General features: G+C 36.9%; 1 protein-coding gene and 1 long non-coding RNA gene across 2 annotated transcripts in view; both read left to right on the top strand.

Moving 5' to 3' along the window:
* Nucleotides 1-15,812, top strand: part of LOC112165192 (pentatricopeptide repeat-containing protein At5g16420, mitochondrial-like) — a 44,656-nt gene that overhangs the window by 13,484 nt on the left and 15,360 nt on the right. The window lies entirely within an intron of this gene.
* On the top strand, nt 9,167-14,532 carry LOC121052719. Its single transcript, XR_005809945.1, has 3 exons — nt 9,167-9,222; nt 12,229-12,326; nt 14,451-14,532. It is a non-coding gene; the product is annotated as an uncharacterized LOC121052719 (long non-coding RNA).

Here is a 15,812-nt window from a genome sequence, read left to right as displayed (position 1 = left end):
CATGTTTTGTTAGACTCAAAACTTAAAATTTACTTCACATTATACTAATAAAATAAGGTAGAAGATAAGCTACGTACCCTCTCCTTTAACCTACTAGCAAAGGTAACGTTTTGTTTTTTCTTCAACCACTTTTTATTTTTGGTGAATTTTGGGAAACTTAACTTCAATAATTCCATATGCTCACTGCAAAGGGGGAAATGCATGAAAACCTTATAATAACCATAACTAATGTGTACGTTAATATAGTACAACATTAAAATTGTAACAAAAGAATAATTATTACTTACGTGAAATATGGGATTGCATCTTCCGTGTTCTTCAATACACAAAGGTGGGCTAGGTCTAGCTGCTTATGATTCACAGTAATGATGGTGGCGCCTGACAAGGGCTTGCAGCCATTTAAGAGTCCAGATTTGGTTCTCAAAGGGATCCCAACAGTGGTAGCATTTTCAGGAAGTATACGTTCTGAGCAAAACTCAATTGCCTCTTCAACAATATAACACTCAGCAATGCACCCCTCAGGAAACTGTCAATTCCTCACCCATCCTTTGAACACCTTCATGTACCTCTCAAAAGGGTACATCCATCTAAAAAATATCGGACAGCATAACTCAACTTCCCTAACAAGATGAACGGTTAGGTGGATCATTATGTCAAAAAATGAGGGTGGAAAGAACTTCTCAAGCAGGCAAACTGTATCAACTAGGTCTACTTGCATTTGCTCCAGTTTTGAAACATCAATCACTTTGCTACATATTGATTTGAAGAATAGACAGAACCGAATAATTGCATATCGAACCGGTTTCTCTAAAACTGAACGTAATGCAATAGGGAGAAGAAGTTGCATTATAGTGTAGCAATCATGTGATTTAAGACCGGCGAGTCTTAAATCCTCCATTGACACCAGATTTCGTACATTGGATGAAAACCTTATCGGAACAGTCATATTGAAAAATGAACTACAAACGATCTTTCTCTCATCTAGGAACAAGTTCCAACTAGCCAAAGGCAACTTATCCTTTTTTCCAGTGCTTGTAGCCTTCAAATCAGTACGTATGCCCATATCAACCATGTTTAAACGAGCAGCAACCCCATCCTTTGTCTTCCCCGGAATATTCAACAACGTACCAAGGATAGCATCACAACAATTCTTCTCAATGTGCATCACATCAAGATTATGTCTTACTGGAAGATGTTTCCAGTAGTCTAGTTCAAAGAAAACAGACTTTTTCTTCCAACAAGGTCTGTTTTGATCTTCAAGACCCTTGTAAGGGGGAGGAGGTTTTTTTTTTGCCAAATGGCCGATCAAGACCTTGAACTCTTGCCAAGACGTCATCTCCACTTAATGGTCTAGGAGCTTCACCATCCTTTACAGTGTTGTTGAAAGCAGCCGCTTGCTTTCAATATGGATGATGTCGTGGCAAGAATCTTCGATGCCTCATAAATGCCATTTTTTTAGATTTCTTCAACCAATAGGGTTTGGTCTATTCAACACATACTGGACAAGCATTGTATCCTTTGACAATGCTTCCCGATAAGTTCCCATATGCGGGAAAATCATTAATTGTCCAAAACAGTGCTGCCCTCAATGTAAAATATTGTCCTCTTACAGCATCATATACTCTTTCAACCCCATCCCATAACACTTTCAAATCATCAATCAACGGCTGCAGATTGACATCAATATCATTTCCGGGCTGTTTAGGTCCAGAAATTAACAACGTCAACATCATGTACTTCCTCTTCATGCACAACCATGGAGGAAGGTTATACATGATAAGTATAACAGGCCAGCATGAATATTTGCTACTTAGAGAACTGTGTGGGTTAAACCCGTCTGATGAAAGAGCTAGTCTAAGGTTCCTAGGCTCTACACCAAAATCTGGCCATTTTGTGTCAATCATTTTCCAAGTCGGGGAATCCGCTGGATGTCTCATCATTCCATCCTTCTTTCTATCATCGACATGCCAAGTAAGTTCCTTTGCTGAAACAGTTGATTGGAACATCCTTTTGAACCTTTGATTTATCCCTGCCTAGTTTCCCCCTTGATTCACCACAAGTGGAGTAGCTGATCGCATCGACATGCTGCAATCTATATAAGATGCAGTCATTTGGACAAGCATGAATCTTTTCATACTCCATCCCCAATGCGCAAAGTGTTCTTTTAGCTTCATAAACTGACCCTGGTAACTCATTCCCTTCTGGCAGCAAGAGGCCAATCATAATTAACATGTCTGAATAGCAAGCATCAGTCATGCCATGTTTAGCTTTCAGATTGAATGTTTGTATCAAACCATTCAACTTGGTTGTCTTGGTACAACCAGGATATAGAGGCTTATCTCCATCCTCTACAAACTTCATAAACTCATTCGAGTCTTCCGAAATTGTCTCATCCTCACTGCCCTCCATACCTTCTTCATCCTCTTCTATCCCTAAATCAGGATTCATGTCAACTGTTTCAGAATCCCCTCTAGCAGCATTCAAGACAGAAGTTGATGGTTCTCCATGCCACTTCCATTGCCTATAGCTGACATCTATACCATTAAAAAATATATGGTCCTTGATAACCCCTATGGACCATACATCATTGTTAAAGCACTTCAAGCAAGGGCAGCATATGCTATTTATGTCCTTCGCATTAGCCAATGCAAACTTAAGGAATTCTTCAAGTCCTATCTAAAACTTTAGTGATCTCCTATCTTCTTTCATCCATGATTTATCCATCTTATATATACACACAAAAAAAACAATTAGAATTCTAACATTTTACCTAGCTAGGATCATAATATATGGTTAAACTAGTTCACACAAACATGTACATGCTACGTAATTTAATTAGTATGAATTATACTCATTATAACAGATAAGTTGCATACTTTTCTGGAATTATACATTTCCGAGACCTATCAAGATTATTACTATTCTTTGTTAGCAAGAAGACCATATTAGATAAAGCAAACTAAAAACCCTACATGCTCTCACAATTCCTGAATTCATCTTAGATAAAGTAAATTTATGATTAAGTCATTTATATCTTTAACTTCAGAAAAAAAATAAATGTGGAAAGATTGTAGGATAAATCAAATAATCTCACCTTCTTGTTTGTTTCTTGGAGCTCTATAGGAGCAAGACTAAATTAGTCAAGTATCAAATAGACCTGCATACAAGAACATGTTAAAAAATGTAGCAACTTAATTACTATAATATGCAAGCTAGCGCATTCTCTGTGGCTCTTTTATTAGACATGTAGCAAAGTATTTCGATTCGGATATCGCATATATAATATGGTGTGCGTGTAAGTAAATATATATATATATATATGTTGTTTAGCAAAAGTTGGATAGCAATATTATACTGGCCGGGTCTTTAATACAAGTCAGAGAGATCAAACAATTTGCATAGCTATTAGAATATAGAAAAATAGCTTCTTACTTAATAAATAACTAGACAAACAAAGGGGATGATCAAAGACCAATCCATAAGGTGATCGAATAGCAAAAGAAAGGCTATTAATAACTTCCGAACCCATTTTGTATGAATTGTTTCACTTAACTTCTTGCCTTCTTCGCCAGAATTGTTTCGTTCATTTTGCTTATTATTAAATTAACCATTTATCAATCTAAAATTAGCCAATTAGATCAATATATGAAATTTATAATACCAGATCCCATCAGAATATATAATTAATTAACATGCAAGAATAAAATACAAGCCCCAAATATTTTGAGAATAAACTAGTTTTAAAATGCATGACACAAATCATTCAAGGAAAATATGTACCATGTAATTAATCATAAGTTATATGGTTCTGTTAATGTGCAAAAATATTACCGGTTGATATAAAGCAGTGGAAGAGTAGTAGTCCAGTAGTGTATGTACTTGTTAGAACTAACAGAAGAAGACCGAAGAAGAATTATGACAAGGATGTTGATTAGGAACAATAGCAGATTTCACTTTAGGCTGACCAATAAACCTTTCATTGTGGATGATCTGAATCAAGAGAAAACAGTAAAAATTAATCCAAAGTGAATGAACATATACACATACTTCCACAAACACAACATTACAAAACACTATGAAATCCATGTTGCAGTAGTAGTAACTATTGAGTTTCACTAATCACCGACATAAGAAAATAGCTAATACAAAAGGAAGCAGATATACATATTCAAAAAAGTTAATAGGTTTAGATAGTTACCATTGTTAACTATTCAGGAATATACACATGATTTTGCCATTGAATGTAAAATCAAATGAGTGGAAAGAAACAGCAGCAGGTGAAGAGGTACAAAGGCATGGCTTCACATGGCAAAGACTATATACACAGTTGGAGAAGTGTTGACAAAGGAAAGGAGGCTATAATGCAATGGAAGTCACTGAGTCAACCGACAAAACTACGAACAGGACCATTAGTAAATGACCGCAACAATGTGTGGCTTCTAGAGTTTTATCATAAATGACTAATGCTCCAAAGGTTGGCTTAGCAATGTCCAAATACAAATGACTTTTTTGGATTTCTAGATTCACTAATTTGATATAATATATATAGTTCAAAGGTATATATATATATATATATATATATATATATAGTTTGTATTTCAACGTTCAAAATTCCACATTGCTTTGTAATTCGAATCTCTTGTTGCTTCCTATTCCGAGATGCTTCCACACTCTTCCGGAACCTTCTTGAGTAATCCTTATCCAACAGGGACTCCTTATCACACTAGGATTCCTTATCTGAGTAGAATTGGGTTTCCAAATCCTTTGGGCAACCTTACTGAAATGGCCAGTGCGGGGGAGGACGAACACAAGAGGTAGAAACCATTTTGGCACAAGCTACTCCCACATAGTGGTTTAGGCTCGTTTGATTGCACTTCTGGACTTTTCAATCCCCGGCAACGGCGCCAAAAATTGATACACTCGAAAGGAAGCGCATAATTTAAACCCTGAAAATGTCTTGACGAACCGTAAAAAGCTCTGGAAACTAGACATCCGTAGCTTTCCAACCATATAAAGATCATAATTTTCTGAGCTCTGAACGATTTATGACACTCCGTTGAAGTTGACTGATCTGCACAGGCAGATTATATATACCTTTGAACGTTGAAATACAAACTATATATATATATATATATATATATATATATATATATATATATACCTTTGAACTATATATATTATATCAAATTAGTGAATCTAGAAATCCAAAAAAGTCATTTGTATTTGGACATTGCTAAGCCAACCTTTGGAGCATTAGTCATTTATGATAAAACTCTAGAAGCCACACATTATATATATATATATATATATATATATATACTTTGAACGTTGAAATACAAACTATATATATATATATATATATATATATATATACCTTTGAACATAGAAATACAAACTGTGCATTTTACGACTTGATTAAAAAGTGAATTCAAAGCGAACCAAGGCAAAGAATAATCACTCTGCAAGCTTTCACTCCCACAATTCCAAATGTACATGTAATCATCTGCCATGTCATTTGACATCAATCCAGAAAAAAGATTATTTGATAACCCTTTCCCTTCCTATACTTAATCTTTCTACTCATATAACACTACCAAACACAATAGCATGACAATAGTACATTTTTCCCTGAAAGGGGGGTAGTAGAGATGGTCAGGCCCTTGGTTTGCTCCCATCTATTATCTGGGTCAACATTCCTCCTAGCCATTTGCTAAAGTTCATAATCTCCTATAGATTGTATGGCTCTGGTGGAGGCCCCAGTTTCAAGCCCATTCCTGAAGGAGTGGACGATTTCTGGATATCAGAAAGCACAATTACACCTTCCATAATCATTTTCCTTTACAACTCATCTCGTTTTTCCACCTTTCTTAGTTCCACCATCTACTTTTTGAAACCCTCAGCCCACTTCCCTTTACATGCTACTTTTTATTCTGATGCATTTGGATGCCATAATAAGATTATATTACAAATAGTAACACTCAAACACCCCCTGCTCCATAGAGCCAATTATATGAAATATGTTTACTTCCTTCTTTTATCACACATAGAACTACCCAAACAGCTTAAGCCACTACTTTGAAGAATCTACTGAATATAGCTACACTGCATATAAACGTAAATACGACCTCCACAAATCAATGTTAACTAACTTCATCACTAAAGAAGTAATTTGTATATCAATTTTCAATCTCAGACTACTGTTCTATAACTACAAGTAGCAATGCCCTCAAACTGCAGCTGGTGCATGAAACATTTGCAAACTATCCTAGTTATTGAGCAAACACATGACTTAGTGATCAAAGAAATAAATAAATAAAAACAAAACAAATAAATTAAAAAATAGAGCAAAGACATGGATAAAACTATATCACTGATAATTTAAGTTAACAATTTCATTACATAGATGAGGAAAGAGTGAGGACCGCAGAGGGAAAGCCATACTGCCACTACCAGTAAAGCAAGAGAAAAAAAGTAGGAGTAAAATTACCTTTTATGTTTTTTTGAACCACCTATCTTTGAATCTTCAACTGAACCCCAAATTCAAAATCGGAATGTGCAAAACATGTACAAATTCATTTACATCTGGAAAACAGCAAGAAGCTGAGACCTTGCAAATATATAGAAATAGAGGAAATAGTGAAAGAATGAGTGAGAGATTGAATACCTATATCTTCGTGAGTGGAGAAGTGGTAGGAATCAGTGGGCTTGCCCTTGAACTTTTCTTTATGTTTTGGATTCAACCATCTCTTCATGTACAAATTCATCTAGATCTGGAAAACACCAAGAAGCTGAGACCTTGCAAATATATAGAAATAAAGGAAAAAGTGAAAGAATGAGAGAGATTGAATACCCATCTCTTCGTGAGTGGGGAAGTGGTAGTAATCAGTGGGTTGCCCTTGAACTTTTCTCTTCAGCTGTTGGATTCAAGAGATAACAGCCTCCGCCTAAACCGCTTGTGTTGCCTCCTAGGCAAAGTGAGATGAATACTTAGGGTTGATTCATTGAACAGAACAATTGGAAGCTCGTCAAGCTTATCGAAGAGGAGTCTGCAAAGAAGGGCAACAAGAAGATGGCTAAGATTCAAGCTACCATGAATAGATCGAGATTGATGTTGGATTGGGTTTTCAGTTCAAAGATTTCTGTTGTGTACCAGAGCGAGGGAAAAGATTTGCTTGAGAGCGAAAGCGAGCTAAGAGACTGTTTCCGTTTGACAAATTTGTCGGGCCAAAATATCATTAAGTGTTAGACGAATATGTCTTCACGTTGTGCCAAAAAACCAAACTGAAAGGAAGGGGGCAAAAAAAAACCCAAACAAGTGAACAACCAAAACTAAATCAATCTCATGTTATAAACAAGAAATTCTTTTAGTGACCTAGCGCTCTGCTAGGGTTATCGTTGGCCTCCTCCATCGACAAAATTCTTAAACCTTCCAGACCTCTTTGGTCATGGCCATTGCTAGCCTTGTGGCTACCTCTCTATTTCTTCTTGCTGTTTTCGATCTGGCACTAGGTGTTCCACCTTGGATGGGAATGTCTGGGGGTGCTGGTTGGGCTATGGCTGATCTGAAGTCGAGCTCCAAGGGAGTGGAGCTATATTGGTTTAAGGCGGATCAGCGAGTCTGGATCGTGGATCGTGGTCGACCGGTTGGCATCGATTTGGATCTTGGATCGCAAACACCTTGGTGTGGGTTCCCTGGGGTTGCTGTTTGGGATGGTAGGTTTGATGTTTGGGTGGCTGATCTGAGACCGTGCTCTAATGGTGTGGTTCTGGTAGGGTTTGTTTTGGATCAGTGCGACTGGGTTGTGGATCGGGGTCGTCTGACTTCCGACGGTGGTAGGGAGCCTGGAGTGAAGGGTTGGAGGCAGCAGTCGCAGCACTAGTGTCCTCTTCTTATTACCGTGTTGGGCAACAGCGAAGTTGGCTGCACTGGCGGCTATGGTATTCAGGTTTCCCGATCTGAGTGGTGGCGTCGTGATAACGATGAGGAGCATGGAGGCAAGACCAGCAATGGTTTGTGGCGGACTGGTGGTGCGGCTCGTGATATCAGCGTTGCTATAGGGGATGCAGGCCTTGGTTTGGATTCGACGTCTGGTGGTGATGACTGGGGCGAGGTGGCTATTGATGATGGAGTCGGAAATGGCTGCATGGACGGGCGAGATGGATGTGGAGGAGATGGTTGGTGCGGCGGCAACGCCATTGTCTCCATTGCTCCACTCAAACAGTGGATGGACTGGGCCAATTGGGGCTTGGAATGCTTTGTGGGCTTTTTTCTTGGGCTCCCTGGATTAGGGAGTAGGAATCCATCTTTGTTGTGGGTTAGAATGGAATGGGTCTTTATGACCCATAATATTGTTTAATTTTTGTTTGGGTCGCAAAAACCAGTGCCTTAGTTGTTTTCCTTTTATGTATGCTTCGAGGTTTCTTGGTTTTTGTTAGAATAACGGTGCATGAATTTCCTAAAAGGTGGGTGTACTCGGGATTTTTTGGGATTTTATTCTTCTAGAATAGGGTTTCTTGAGGTTCTAAGGAACGATTGCTTTCTGTCGACCCCATAGGGGTGTTTCATTTTTGTACTGCTTGCTGAATCTAATGAAAGGGCTGACCTATTTTCTCTCAAAAAAAAAAAAAACTAAATCAATCTCACTTCATTGCACAACAGAAATCTGTTGTCTGAAACACAGCCTTTTATAAACAGCTCCTTTCAGAAAGGAAAAAAAAAACCCAAACAACCAAAATCAAATCAATCTCAGTTTAATGCACAACAGAAATCTGTTGTCTGAAACAAAACCTTTTTCAAAAACCTAATTTACCATGATATACACTATATTCAGACAACAGACTTTTTTCATTCTGTCGTTAAAATTATTCAGACAACAGAAAACAATCATTCTGTCGTCTGAGCTCTGTGGTTTGATGAGTTTATTGATATAGTGTGTTTATCATCATCATTGTGTGTGTGTGAGGGAGGGAGGGAGGGCAGTACCATACAATACAATTAATTGTGAGATATTATTTGGGACTGGAAATACGACAGAAAAACTCTTGGGCTAATTTTGATACACTCGAAAGTTCTTCTGTTTAAGTTGTTGTATAATCAATTGATCCTCATACCTCGTTTCAATATTACGTCTGTTAAATATAGTAATTTTTTTCTTTTCCTAATGTAGATGGTCAAGCATGCTGATATCTGGGCTAAAGAGCTAGGTCTTAGTAATGTGTAAGGTTTCTTGATCAAATTAGATCTTCAATCCTCTTCCATATTATTGATTATATCTGACAGGACCCGCCCCGAATTTCACCCTGAAACCCGAGGTGGCCCTGTGGGGCCCACCTTAGGGATAACTCTACCAAAAATTCGGCAGAGTCACCTCTAAAATGGACTACCCGAAAACCTGTAAAACACACAAAACTCAAAAATACTAATCCCAAAGGTTAAGCAGAGCAGTACTACTATACACAGGGATATAACAGAGGAGTAAAGGATCAAGTGATCCTACACTGCGGAAGTAGTGACAACTATGCCTCAAATGTCATGTACGCCCGACCTCCACTAATTCGCCTGCAAACTGGGCATTAGAAACCGAAAGGCCCAGGGGAAAGTAGACGAAAAACGTTAGCGTGAGTGGACAAAATAAACAACTCAAAGGAAAAAGGATTTCATACTTTCCCACATTTATTCTCTTTAATAACCGATGCATGCAACAATTAGAAAAATACATTTAGCTTTAAATCCAAGAATTCCAAAACGATGAATTGACTAGCCTCGCTAGTCACCACATTCGAAAACTATATCGTAAAACCGAAATCTCATTTCTCAAGAAAATAAGACCAGCCCCGCTGGCTACAGTGAAAATCGGACTAGCCCCGCTAGTCAAATAAAGATAAAATATGGGGAAGAAATTTCACCATACGAAAGAAGGGAGCCTCTTAGGCTCGGGTCGGAGTGTCCCACACTCTGGAGCATCCCATGCTCTGCTCTTACTCGCCCACAAACACATAGTAAGCAGGGAGGAGTACTAATAGGCTAGCTAGCAATATAATATATATATATATAACGACCCAGGTATGGTGAGTAAAAACTAATAAAATCTCATAAATCCTTAAGGCTTCCCCATGTCCCACGAATAAAGAAAACACGGGTACGATTCCCAACCGTACCCGGAAATTCTCGTAAAGTCGTATAAATTAACGGCGTGTCCCACACGCTAAAGGAATAAATAGGTTGTCAATGAGGCATTCCCAATGCCAAAACCAATGATCAAATAAATAAACAAGAAAATAATTCCATCGAAATCCCATTTCGAAAATCTTTCCAAAAATCTCAAATCCACGAATAGGAATATAATATAAATAGCATAATTCCGGAAATCACCTCAGAAATAATTCGTCGAAAATCAACATCAATTATAAATTCGAATCCGAGCATAACAATTTAATAACCGAAACTCACAACCGGTATAAATCATAATTACTCATGAGAATCATTACTTAAAAGCAAATCCATGAGATAATTCGCAATCAACTTTATATGCTCGGAAAATATGTTAATAAAATGGAACATGCTTTAATAAATAAATCATGCATCACTTATTTAAAACAAACGTCCACTCACAGTACTATTAGGCGACCACGCAAACGAGTTCCTTCATCTAGCCATAGCGCGTGATATAGCCTTGTACACAATTATATTTCCGTAAACGGCAATCCGATAAAATAATTACGAACTTAAACGAAATCTCGAAAAACCCTATCTCCAAAACTTCTCAAATTCCACCCAAATCTCTTCCACAATTCCAATTCCTCAATTTACATATTCCATAATGAAAACGAGGGAAATCCGACGCCGGATTTCCCATAATTCCACCACAAAACTCCAAACTTCGAAAATTCACAAACAATTCCAAACTCCTCCAAAATTCACCAAACTTCACATATATGCTCTATGATAATTATAGAATTTAACTAGCTAAAAATTGAAATTAAAAAGCTACCCTAGCCGCCGCTACAGCCGCCCACAGTGGCGGCGCCGCCGCCACCATCTCCGATGGCCACCAAAATTTGACAGTAGCACCTTCTCAACACACTGATTCAACTTCTCAACTACAACATTCCCAAATAACAATTAAAAACAGCCGAATCGATCAATGAACAAAAACCCAGAAATCCTCAAGAACCCTAGAATTTCAATTCGTCGATTCGGCATCTACACAACAAATCGTGATACAAGGCCATAGGGGAAATGATCAGTGATGAAAACCGAACCTTCGACGCCGGAATGAGGACCGGAGGTGGCCGGAATCGCCGGAAATCGGCAAAAGCTTCAAACTGCAGCCGGAGGGGATTTTGCTTCGATCTGTGCTTTTCCTCTCAAATCGTCGAAAACCAAGGTTGCTAGGGTGATCGGAGGGAGGAGGCGCTCCTCTGATGACTGGTGGCACGCCGGTTGGTGGCAGGAAAGTGAAGGATCGAAGGGAGAAAGAAAAAGGGCCGAACGGAGAAGAGAGAGGTCGGGGAGAGGAGAGAGAAAGAGGAAGGGGTGGGTTTCCGGAAATGGAAACCTACCTCGGTAACTTTTCTATTTTTATCAAAATTTTACCATGAACAGTAACTTCCTTATTTCGCTCATAACTTTCGCATACGAGCTCCGATTTTTACGTACTACATATGCACACGCTCGGTTTAACGTCCTCTACAACTTCCATGAAGAACATTTTCTCAAATTTTGACCCGAACAAAAAGTCAACTTTTAGGGCCACTAAAAGTACTAAACCGAAAGTAAAAGTGAAAGTAAAGGTCGTTTACCGTCCCAATGACTAGTAAACCGGTGAATTTAGGTTCGGGATGTTACAATATCTTTATATAATATATTAACTCCATGCAGATATTTCATGTATACAAATGCCACAACTTGTTTTAATCAATTGGTTTCTACCTACCCTGGATCATCGATGCTGTTTTAATCCTGGTACACTAAAAAAATTTCAGGTTCATATAGTGACCAAAGAGGTTGTCTTCAACTTATGAAAAAAAAAAAAAAAAGTGACTGAAGCACCATTTGTTTTTATAAGAAATGAACTTTCTATTGGAATAGGGACTAATAAACAAGAAACAAAAGTTGTGGACTAGAAGTCTTTCATAGGCTAGTATGTTGTATTCTACTCTGTTTATGTTCTGTCTCTTGTGGCTGCAGCACCATTTTTTAAATTCTTTATTTATGTTTATATGCAGTGCCCTGACCATTCTTCAGGAGAAAGCGTCATACGAGACGGGTTGTACAAAAGCCTTTAGTAAAGTCCAATGTGAACAATTAAGTTCGAAGCATCCAGGTTTGTGAAACTGTAGTTTACGACATAATTGTAAACTGTCTAATATATTTTAAACTGGAAGGCTTCTATTACTTGGGATCTTCTAGTTCTGAGTTTGGATTTGTAATGTTCGATATTTGTTATACTTTTTCTTCTTCTAGTGTGAACTCCTGGTCAGCTGCTTGTGTAGTAGATCTATTTCGTTCGAGTTTTAGTGAATTTTCTTCAAAAAACATCAAGAAAATAAAAAAGTTGTCACTAAATATTATATTTTTTATAAATTAAATTACACAATAGCTACTCGTCCTTGAGTTGAATTCAAAAGCACCCACTTGCATAGAAAAGAGTTGTAAAACTAGACCCACTGGTTTAGAGATGACAATTTCCTAGGCAATACAAGAAAAAGAAGTCACAATGCGAAAAGATGATTCAGACCAAGACCAAGTAAAATGATGTAAACTTATAATGATAGTCTGACGGAGGCTTGTGAAGTTACAATGAGATAAGAGGATTAGAGGTTGCAATTTGGTTGCATGTCATTAGTGGTTCCAACTTCCAAATCAATGTCTTATTTATTGACTTCAATGAAAGGAGTAGTCAATTTTGAACAATATTGTTGGAGGACTTGAATTCCAACAAAATTAACTTATGGGGAGTGCCTAGAATAGTCTATAAATACCTCCTTCCGTATAATCTGGATTTGATATTTATAGACTATTCTGAGATAATTACCTAATTAAAGCTTCCCACAGCCCACTACTCTAATTTGTGGGAATTTAGACAATTTAAGCACTAAATATTATATTTTTTATAAATTAAATTACACAATAGCCACTGGTCCTTGAGTTGAACTCAAGAGCACCCACTTGCATAGAAAAGAGTCGTAAAACTAGACCCACTGGTTTAGAGATGGCAATTTCCTAGGCAGTACAAGAAAAAGAAGTCACAGCACGAAAAGATGATTCAGACCAAGACCAAGTAAAATGATGTAAACTTATGATGATAGTCTGACAGAGGCTTGTGAAGCTGCAATGAGATAAGAGGATTAGAGGTTGCAATTTGGTTGCATGTCATTAGTGATTCCAAATCAATGTCTTATTTATTGACTTCAACGAAAGTAGTAGTCAACTTTGAACAACATTGTTGGAGCACTTGAATTCCAACAAAATTAACTTATTGTTCATACAAGTATATGGAAGAGTTCAGATACAAAGAATCTTTGCAATATTTATTGATTGGCTCAAGAATTTGAATCACTTGCATCTTTCATCCAAGTATTTGAGTGTACAAAAATCAAAAGTTTCAAATTAATCATGTTGTCATCCTTCATCCAAGTATTTGAGTCTACAATTGGCCGGGTGCTTTCAATAAGAGAATCAGCCCTGTACTCTTGTTATAGTTTCAATTTGTGGCTTTGAACATTCGTACATAAACAAAGAATTTTTGCGATATTAGTTGCAGGAAATAATCACACGCACAAAATTGGGTGCAGGAAATGAAGCTGATATGTAATTTACCATAACATTGAAATGTAAAAGGTTATCAGAGTGTCCCTTTGTTTATGTTTGAGCACCGAGACAAGTTGTAGATTAGATTATAGAGTATAAAGATCTTGAAAGCTTTGAATGCCCGATAACTGTTCTCAAGATTTTGCATGGTTTTGCATGCAAGGTTACGAAAGGGATGAGTTGATGTAGGGAGCGGCCGAGCAGCTTTCTGACTTTTCTGTAATAGAAATATGTCGTTTTGGTCTCACCTGGTTTGCACGTACCATACAATCCATTAGTTTTATGTTGTTTATTACTTAGGTGGATTCTATTATTGTTGCATCGATCAAAGACGGCTTTGATTCACCTTCGATCATGGTGTCTAATTTGATTCACCTTCGATCATGATTATTCTGTATGTAGACTTATTTTTTAATTTTTGCATTTTTTCTTATCTAAATTGTCTTTGAGTCTTTGACTTTGTCCATGGTATTATCAAACTCATCCTATCAGTTTTGCGTCTAGGGATGATGAGACAGTTGTGAAATTTAGAAGATTGAAAAGATATATTTGTCTTATGTTTCTTAATTTCTCTCCTATCTAGCTACTTGTGGTTTGGTGAAAGAAGTTTCCCCTTATTATTCGCTTTCATAAGCAGGTGAATTACTGCAATCATTCCAAGTTTCATTGAGTACATCAAGCAACTTAGATGCTTATGCAGAAAATTAAAGCAATACAGGTATCATATTGATGTTGTGGTTCTATTTTAAGAACTTGATTGTTATACATTATTGTATGTAGTAAATCAGGTTTTCAAATGCTATTTGTTCTCAATTTCTGGGGTTTGTAAAATTATATTTTCTTTGTTATCTCTGTCATTAGGAATATTTGTATTTATTATTGACCATCAATAGTTGAATTGCGTATGCTATTCATAATTATATATGCATTTGCTATTGACTGTCAGTAACACTATCCTAATTGATATTGTGTCATAAGCTCTATCATATTGTTATTGACATTCAGTAGCACTGTCCTATTTTAGATTGATAATAGTGTAACACTATCCTTTTTGCTATTGACAGTTAGTGACAAAATTTCTATTTACTGTTGGCGGTATAGTAGCAATACATTTATTTGCTGCTGCCCGTTAGTAGCCATTTTTACTATCACCAATTGCACTATTTGCTACTGAGTATCAATTGCATCATATATTATATGTCTAATTATAACACTAGCATACTTGTTGTGATCCTATTAGGCATAGTTGTGTGATTCTTATCGGTTGTCAGAAAAAATAAAATAAAAATAAAAATAAAAAAAAATAAAAATTGAGTTCCTATGTTTTGAGAAAGTAAATTTTTTATCTACTCACACATCATGATTTGCTATTGAAGCTCAGTAGCATGATTTGCAGTATTGTTATCACCAGTAGCTTGATTCTTTTATTTTGAACATGTGCATTGTAAAAACACTCATGCAAAAGAGAGGGGGAAATGTGGTTTGCAAAACCAAAGAGGGAAGGAGATCTGGTTTGCAAAAAAAAAGGAGTGTTAGTTTCACTCCTCAAATTAAAAAAGACACATTTATGTATTTTCTTTGAGTTATTGTGTTTTGAGAAAGTAAATTGCCATTGATTCACATATCATTATTTGCTATTGAACTTCAGTAGTATTATTTGTTGTTAAAGCCTAAGTAGCATTTGTTTGCTATTAATCTCAATAGCATTTGTTTGCTAATCAGTGTCAAGAGCATTGTTTTCATATTTGTTGTCACTGACTATTGCCTTATTATGTTGTTTTGCAGGCCTTTCCGCTTTGGATTGATTTGAAAAAAATTGTCGTCTTACTATTTATTATTGAAGACTAGTAATTTGTAGATACTTGCTGCAAAAGAAGTTTTATCTACAGTGATGAAGGGTAGCTGTTGAGAAGCTTAAGGTCCTTAGGTTTGGATTATTTTGTGTTAGATTTGTAAATGATATGCAACACTTTACTTGCTTTTCAAAAAGCATTAAAGG

Source organism: Rosa chinensis, chromosome 1 (genome assembly GCF_002994745.2).
Source record: "Rosa chinensis cultivar Old Blush chromosome 1, RchiOBHm-V2, whole genome shotgun sequence".
Taxonomy (NCBI): domain Eukaryota; kingdom Viridiplantae; phylum Streptophyta; class Magnoliopsida; order Rosales; family Rosaceae; genus Rosa; species Rosa chinensis.
Note: the sequence above shows the minus strand (reverse complement) of the source record. Positions and strands in the feature narration are given on the sequence as shown.